The 9,482-nt window shown below is 31.1% G+C and overlaps 1 long non-coding RNA gene and 1 other non-coding gene across 2 annotated transcripts; both read left to right on the forward strand.

Annotated features, from left to right (window-relative positions):
• Window positions 1–592: 592 nt before the first annotated feature.
• On the forward strand, window positions 593–2,794 carry LOC114376054. Its single transcript, XR_003658891.1, has 3 exons — window positions 593–705; window positions 781–1,893; window positions 2,409–2,794. It is a non-coding gene; the product is annotated as an uncharacterized LOC114376054 (long non-coding RNA).
• A 6,231-nt stretch (window positions 2,795–9,025) lies between these two features.
• On the forward strand, window positions 9,026–9,118 carry LOC114377730. The gene has a single exon (XR_003659168.1). It is a non-coding gene; the product is annotated as a small nucleolar RNA R64/Z200 family (small nucleolar RNA).
• Window positions 9,119–9,482: the final 364 nt, after the last annotated feature.

The raw sequence follows: 9,482 nt of genomic DNA on the forward strand, positions 1-9,482 counted from the left end.
CAGTTAGACAAACCCTTGTAAAAAAAAGTTTTTAACTCCGCCTATGTTCTCATAGCCGGTCCCAAGCCCGGACAAAGGAGGAGGGTTTTGATATTAACAAATGAAAATTATTACAGTCTTCTAGATATAATTTGTGATTGGAGGTAGGGTAAAAACTTTTGCATTATAATTACATTTTAATTAAATTCTATTGACAAGAGATTTCTTAGGAGGAGTCTCATGCTTTTTGGAGAGCAAACAAATTGTATATAGTAACTGTTATAAATCAAAGCTCACTTGTTGATGGCACCACCCTCATTGGTGACATTTCCGCCGGAGCAGTCTCTTATTCCATTGGCTTGTGGAGTGGTGTTGTCGCATTTATCATTTGGGACTGGCTAGGAGAGTAACATATCCATCCATATGTTTTGTTAAATTTTGTTATTTAAATTGAATAGGGAGTTTCATGCTATAGATCTATTTTTACTGTTTCTTTTATGTACCCACTTTGATTCATTGATTATATTACTTTCCAGTCATTCCTAGGTTACTATTGAGTTATGTTTTTGCGAGTTTTACTTAATATTTTAATGTGCTTCTAGTCTATTAGATGTAATTTATTATTGAAAAAAGCAGATATGAATAAACTGGGAACATAACGGTGCTTGGTAGAACACAGAGCTAAAAGCTAAGTCGGTTACAAGAGTATCACTATTAATATTATGAGTAAGATGTTAAACCATCATCTCTTGTATATATTAAATTCGGCAATTTAAGATCTTGTTGGTAATATTGCTGCAGGCACAGTGAGCAACCGTCTGTCAAAAGTTGATAACCGGCAAAGAATCAGTTTCAGCCCCTGCTTGATTTAAGCAACAATAAGGTTGACAAATAATCAGTTTCAGCACTGCTTGAACTTAAGCAACAATAAGGTTGGATTAATTCATTTGGTATTTATCATGTGATTAAGTCTCTGATAGTTAATTTTTTCTTTTTGAAATTGCCTTGTGCCTTATTTCTCTCTTTATGAATTTTTGCGAATTCATCTATATGTTGATGAGTTTTTCATTGCTCCGTTTTTGGGGAATCACAATGACTGATAACAATTGCCAATTTCTGATCTTCAAATGCAGATAATTTGTCTTTTTTTTAATTTCTAGAACATTTTGTTGAAGTAGAGAATTTTGCGTGTTAATGGCTCTGGTTTTCTGCTTTTTGTCGAAGTATTGGTATTCTTCTTAATGTGAGTGTAGATTTTATCATGCATGAGAATCGTTGCTATATATATTCTTTGCAATCTCTAATTTTTCAATTCTGTAGATGTGTTGCAATTGAAATTCATTTATTATATTGTTTTAGCTTTTGATTTTGGTTTCTGCAGTTCTGCATGTGAAAGTTAATCAAACACTGCATTTTATTCTGCATTTTATGATTATATGATGTAAAAAAAAATTATACTGAGTGTATTTTAATGAATTGAATTCTATTGGAACAATGCCTAAATTTTCAATATATAGCGTAGAATATAATGCGTTTCCAAAAATGTTGTATATATAACACACGGAGGTGATATAAGCCGCTTGTTTGAATGAGTGAGGTCTAATGTCCCTAATACTGAGTTTATATATTGTTTGGACAAAAAGCGGTGTCTAAGTTCTATGTTTAGTGACCTCGCAGTCTTGCTCCCAAGCCTAACACAACTCGTAGTCTTGCACTCGGCGCAGCAGCCAATACTCAAGCTTGCTCATCCTTGGCCTGAGTGGTTCCAACTCATGAAGTGCTTGCTCGACAAGGGACACTTCTGTCGTGAAGAGGGAAAAATGTTATGCAATGCTGGTATGGGCATGAAGGATTTCAATGTCATTAGAACGAAGTGTGCCTCAATTTCGGCAGAGACCACTTTCATCTTTTAAGGTAAAATACATTTTAAAAGAAAGTGTTCCTTGGATTGCTTATGGCACATGATATAATCTGTTTAATGTTTAGTTAATCGTTGGTGTATTCTGTTTGTACAAAGGTATGGCCGTGATTCAGAACTCTGTCAGACTGTGATATTCAATTGGACAAGAACCTAGGCTTGATTCGGATTATAATCTAAGAAAAAGAAAAGAACAAAAAAACGAAAATATAAATTAAGAATTCGAAATCCAATTTTGAAAGATTTCGTTCCAATTAAGATTAAGATTAATATAGTACAAAAATAATACAATGATCTCCAACTATATTTCGTTTCGAATTGCAATACAATTGCAATACAGTATTTTCGTTTTTTTAACTAAGTATTTTTTATGATATTGTTGCCCCCACCCTATACATTCCATTTAAATTTCTGCTTTCACCATTTTTATATTCCATATTTGAGTTTTATATAGTTTGGAGCGTAGGTTTTATTATGATAATTTTATTCTTATATTGTGTCTGCTGTACAGGAGATTTTTTAGATAAAGGAGGGTATTTCAACAAATAATGCATGCTGGGAAATTGGAGAATCACCGGTTAAGTTAGTGGGCTGAACATTAGTTAATGACCTTTTCGGAAACTTATTCTGTTCATATTGTTTTTATTGGTCTAAAATTTCCCACGTAGCCTTCAGTGTGTAAGATTGAAATAACTCATTCTCCAGAGAATCTCACTTTCATGCTAGAGATGTCATTTTTGGTTCTCCGAGTTGTGTAATGGGAGGAGAAGGTAAAGGAATTGGATTGGCTAAGTGGAAATTTTATTTTATATATATACATGAGACTTGCCATTATATTATTCAAATGTGAATAACAAGGAAGATCTATTTGATTAGAAAATGGGAAATTTTGGGTCTTTATAAGTGAAATTTTGTGTTAAAGTGAGAAGCATAGGAGATTAATAGAAAATGTGTTGCATGAAAATGGTGGATGACTCAAGCAAAATATTATTGCTATGACTTGTCTGCTGCTCAATCATTTTGTTCCAATATGTTTGGAGGTCATTAAGAAATTCTATATGTTTAAGTATTTAGTGTCCTTTTAATTGGTTTTATTCTATGCACTTTCTAGCCTAAATCATAAAAAATAAACATCACTCAATATTTGATTGATCCTGTTCTAATTAATTTTCAACCTAGTACTAGTACATTAATGTACAAGGACCACCTGTGTGTTTCTTAATATGATTTTGTATGATATATACTATTAACTATTTTCAGATGGTATTCAACATTCTACATCAATTCATTAATTTAATTAAGAATAATGAACACTTTGTTTATTTGTAAATGGTCACAAACTTGCAATTAGAAATAATAAAAACCTACCTAGCCATGTCTAGCTATAAACATGGTACCTGAATTTTGGTAATGAATTTATGCTAGTATTGTAACATTCCAATTTTTGAAAACTAGATTAAAAATGATTGTTATTTATAAATAAATAAATTTTTTAAAAAATGATGAGATTTTATAAATAAATAAATAAGGAAATATAATTATTAATTAAAATAATGATTTGAGAGAAAATAAAAAGGGTATTTTATTTATTTGTTTGATAGAAAATAAAATAAAGTTTGTTTTTATAAAATAATAAATAATAAATAAATAAATAGAGTAAATAATAGGTCGTAAAATGCCCCTAGTTATAAATAGCAACATGCTAGGTCAGTTTTCAGACGGACTCCTCAGCCTCCTCTGCCTCACAATTTCGTTTTTCTCTCTTCTCCCAAAACCCTCTCTTTTTCCCGCAGACCACCTAACCTGTCTCAAAAAAATGACGATCTCGGACTCATTCACCGTTGGATCAGGTGAAATTTGAGCACCACGTTTGCAACCCAATTCCGAGCATTCCCACCGTTGGGAATTTCGATAATATGTCCGAGCTAAGAGAATACCCCTTGCATTGTAGCATTTTCCTTTCCCGCAGAAACTCAGAGCTGTCTCGGTAAAACTACGATCCCGGTTTCGTTAACCGTTGGATTTTCACGAAATTTGGATATGTTGTTCGAAATTCAATTTCGCACGCTTTCACCGTTGGGATTTGTGAGATAATATTTTTGGAGGGAGAAAAATAAGTTGCATGAAGACAGTACAAGTGGAGGCTTTAATCCCTTCTCTATCTCTTTGACGTTTGGGAACTCTATCGGAGCAGTTAGAGGAAAAAAATCGGAGGAATCTCAGGGAAGCGCTAGAGATGCTCGCTGGCTGAAGACACGTGAGCCCGCTTAAAGGTAAGGGATGAGTTATTCACAATTGGGAACTAGTGAGAACATGTGTAGGGATCCTTAGAGATATCAATTGGAATGAGTTTTTGGGTGTTTTTGCAATTTTATTTTATCCTTATAATTATCACACTGAATTATATATGTTTGACAGACCAATTGTTGTGAAATTGATATGCTATTGTGTTGAGCGCGAACCCTATAAATTGAGTACTTTTTCTAATTAATATGAATTGATGAAATAAAGTAAGGAGAAATTTAGAGAGAGATATTGATTTTGTATTTTCTCTTTTGCTTGCTATTTAGGTTTTTATATATAATTTAAAAAATTAATATCATAATTGAAACTCACCAAAGTGTTCATATAATTATTTAGAATTTGTGCATTGAAAGCTTACTTTGAAATTTGTGATTTAATATGATGTATGCTAGTTTATATATAGAGAGGTAGTTATTTATATAAATAATTTATGTAAATAATATTGTAGAGTGTTATAGTATGATTCCAAAAATTATTAAGTGTTGGAGTTTGAGAATATTATGGTTAAATTTCATGAACATGTGTATGTTGTACCTTATGAATATCATTGGGAATGTTATGAGATGGTTGATGTGATGTTATGAGATGTTAAAGTGTGGACATGATATTCGATTGTGAATAAGTGAATGTGTTTAACACTTGATGTTACATTAATTATATTGTGAGCTATGAATTATACAATAACCCGACCAGTGTTTATGCGTAGTGTTAAAGAGAAAGTGTAGGTTCCTAGTTAGGAACCAGTGTTATATTGTAGCGCAATGTGTTAAGCGTGTTTGAAACATGAGTGTGAGGTCGTGGTATTGTGTAATTCATGAGCAGTGTTTATAAATAGAATATGTGATGAATTGTGGAATAACATGTTGCTTTGAGATTATAATATTGTTATTGAGATTGAGTATAAGTATAAAGTTGAACATGTGTTAATTTGTGAGATACATGTAAACATGTGATGGTGGATTGTGACACTATGAGATGTGAAATTGTGAATGAGTTTTAGTTGTGGATAAGTGTGTAGTTAATACTTGATGTGTAATTACTTGTGTTGTAAGCTATGAATTGTATAATAACCCAACCAGTGTTATCTTGAGAAAAGCGTTGATGCGCAGTGTTAAAGAGAAAATATAGGTTTCCTATTTAGGAACCATGTTAAATCGTAGCGCAATTGTGTTTAACGTGTTTAAAACACGAGTGTAAGGTCGTGGGTATTGTATAATTCATAAGCAGTGTCTGCATGCAAAATTATTTTAGGGGTTGGACCTGAATCAGGAGGGAGAGACCCTAACGGACTCTTCGGAGTGTAGGCCTTGAGGGTCACCGGGTTTGAGTGCTCCTTTAAGCCTATGCTGATCCCATATGGTTGGAGCATTCTCGCAAAACATCGTGACCCTGACTGGTCTCCCTATGATCTTACTTAGTGAGAGTGACCTGACAAACCCATTGTGTGGTGTGTCTTGTTATGTACTCCTAAGCGGCCCAGGGTGGTTTTTCATTGACATGGTACCACATTGCATATAGGATTGAGTCTTAGCATAACTGTTGCATATGCTTGCTAATTGTTTATTATGAAATTGATGTGTTATTATATCTTGATCGGAGTGTAGGATTCTTGTGTAATGTGATTGATGATTGAAAAGTGAATTTTGAATGAGGGAGTGGTGAAGTTACGTGAGCTATGTTTAAGCAAGTGGTATCTCATTTATATACTATGTATATTTAATTGTTTTGTTTCCTTATTAGCTAGGAATGTGATAACTCACTCCCTGTGTGTTGTTGTGTTTGGATCCTATGATGATCTTGAACTTGTGTTCGGGGGACCAGATGAATAGGTGGATGACTATGAAGAACCTCATGCTAGAGGACACGGGAACACAACGCTTTGATAGGATGTGACATTAGGATATAGGTCTTATATTAATTTTATGAAACTTAGACGACCTTGTTTGAGTCGAAAATACTTTATTATTTATTTGGACAAGTTTGAATATGATACAGAAGAAAATGAATGTGAGCCTTTTTCCCCTTTGAAAGACTTGTTTAAGAAAATGTTTTAAAAATACTTTTAATTAATATTTGAATTTTTTATTCCTTATTAGTATATATGTGAGGGGTTGAGGGTGTCACGTTTAGTAGTCAGAGAAGCTTTCTCAGGCATCATTTCTCCAATAGAAAACTTATCATGCAGTATCTTATGGGGTTAGATAGTAATCAAATGGGTACCCATAAAACAGAGTTTATTGTAACATTTTTTGCAACATGTCACATCACTTTGGAAAATTGGATATAAACTTAGACATAGTATTAGGAAAGAAATTTTTGGAGTAACTTCGATTTTTATCCAAAGGGTCATGAAAATCCTAGGGTGTTCTCTTGCATCTCTGACTCAATCTACTTGAGTTCTCCATCCAATGTCCTTACGGGGTAGGATTGCATCAATTCTCCCTTTCAAAGACAAAGAGAATGTCATTCTCTTCCTTAGACCGAGCATATTTTATAGTTGTTTTCACTCGGTTCTTATCTTTATGGAATTTGACCCATCCTTGTTAAATACCAACATGCATTTATAGCTCCTTCCATATTTAATACTAAGATATCGTTTGGCCCAACTTTATTTATTTTTTCTTTCTTAAAAGTTACTTAATTTAAATAAAAATAAGTAGAAGTTGTTTATTATTTATTATTTTTTTTACTTTAAAAATTCTTTAAATTAAAAGTTGGATAAAATAATTGAGAGTATAACCATAAATATTAAATTTTCTAAAAAATATTTTCCTTTTTTTGTTAATTTATCTTTGAAAATAAGAAGCTTTTTGTAAAGAAGTTTTACTGTTTGGCTCAGCATTATTCATGATATTATTTGTGATATAATTTTACAAAATTTTGATATCAAATCAAATAAATTATTTGAGTCAGAAAAAGAGAAAGTCGTAAAATTATTATAACAAAATCTATTTTCACAGTGATAATATAGATATTAATATAATTTGAAGTATTCATCATCTATGTAAATTAAATGAAAACTTTCCTATTTCTTATATATATATATATATATATTTTGTTTCGTTAGCATAGTAAGAAATTTATCAATGGCAAAAGTGTTAAAATAACCATGCAGGATTTATCCATCGAGACAAAAGTTCTTTTGTGATTTCATCTATTCTCTCTTCACAATGGATTTATCTTGGTGATGGAACTATATCATCATGTCAAAAGGCAGCAAGTGAGACTTTTAAGCTTAGAATGAGATGAATGATTCATCTTTATATTAAAAAAAAAAAAAAAACTTCGTACCCCATTGCCCAGAGGCTCTTCGCTATGCGAAGGTATGTGGGAGGGATATTGTATCCAGCCTTACCCTTGCATATGCAAAGAGGCTGTTTCCGGATTCGAACCCATGACCAACAAGTCACCAAGGCACAACTTTACCGCTGCACCAGGGCTCGCCCTCAAACATCTTTATATTGTTTGAACAAAAACATCTTGGTGGCACTGAAATCTAAGTTCTTCACATCCTCTTCCAAGAACAAAAGCTTAAGAGAGAAAATAACATTTCAAGGACTTGAGTAACACACTTGTAGTGTTCAAAATTTTAGAATTTGATATTAATTTTGTTTAAGAAAATATGTATCTAAAATATTTTGAAATCCATGTCACTTGTCTTGCCTTTTGTTTTCCATCTCTTATGGTGAATAAATTCAGAGGAAATCAATGCATTATTAAGAATGGATCTGCCTTCAACCAAAGAAGATTGTTCAGTGGATATACATTTTGGAGGAGTGGTTTAAGTCTACTGTAAGGTTTTAGAGATGATCTTGTACAAGATGTTGCAATGGGAGGCGAGTCTATAGTCTCTCATGATTTTCGGATTATTTATGCATCCTTAAATTCTTCAATGGAGAGAGGAGCAATTAAAGAAATATTATTAGCAAACAAGGTATAAGAAGAAATTGAGGGACTGGGGGATTAACCCATCAGGACTGGGGGATTGGGCTTGGCCCAAATAATGTTTTAATTATTTTTTATTGTTTATAATTTATTATGTATATGTTTATCATAATTTATGATTTTTTTATATTTTTTGATTTTACCTTTAGATTGTGATTACTTATAAAAGTATGCATTGGGTTTTTGCTTTTCGATACACGACGAGTTTTAGCTTTCTGACTCTGTTTTTTTCTTACTTTCTTCAGAAATTATATTTTCGTCTTCCTTATTGTTATTTTTATTAGGTTCTTTCTTTGTTACATTTTCAAAAATCATATTTTCTTCTTTCGTCATTTTTAGGTTCTTTCTATGTTATTTTGAGAGAATTAATCATATCTTCTTCCTCAAATTTAGTTTTTTATGCTATTATCTTTTATTAAATCATATTTTCTACTTCGTTATTTATCGCTTTCTTTCTCTATTTTGTTATTTTATTTGTCCAATTTAATTCAATCACCCTGTTTCTTAATCATCATGATAAATATAATATTTTTATTTTTATATTCTAAAGTTTTTCATCTTTTCGTTGTGTTTTCTCCTTTAATTTTTATTTGCAGTATACGTCCATGTCCATGTTGTGCTTTGATTGGATTCTAGCTCATTTTTGTTTCTTCATATTTAATTATAACATTTTTTGTGAATTTCTTGATATTTTTGGCTTTGACTTATTAATTTTCTGTCTTTATTGTAGACTTGTAGTATAGGCTATTCCGATTCTTGATGTGAGCCGCTGCTATGCGTTTGTTAAGAAACCTTAATTTTGTTGTTTATTTAGGTATTTTCCTATAGAGATTGAAATCTTGAGCTAATCTTTTTAGGTTTTGATTTTGTTTTTTATATGTTCTGCAGTAATAATTTCATAAATAAATTCATAAGTCAAACTTCAGATATTTTCAAATAATTGAGAATAAAAATTCTGTTACTTAGGAGAATTTATAATTTATTTATTTATAATTCTGTTGTAATTTTGTCGCTGACTTTATAATTTATTTATTGATGATTTTGTTATTAATTCATAATTTATTTATTAAATATTGCTGTTATTTAGAAGAATTTATAATTTATTTATTTTTAATTTTGCTATTTACCATAACTCATAATTTATATTTTTATTATTTATTTTTAATTCTGCTTAGCAGAATTGTAATTTATTTATTGAAAATTATGTTATACAGCAGAATTATTTATTTATATTATTATAAAAAGGGTTTGTCTAACTACCTTATTTTTAATTTTAATGACCAATAGAATTTTGACAATTGCTTTATGATTTGAATTCTACCATTATTGATATGAC

Source organism: Glycine soja, chromosome 11 (assembly GCF_004193775.1).
Source record: "Glycine soja cultivar W05 chromosome 11, ASM419377v2, whole genome shotgun sequence".
Classification (NCBI taxonomy): Eukaryota; Viridiplantae; Streptophyta; class Magnoliopsida; order Fabales; family Fabaceae; genus Glycine; species Glycine soja.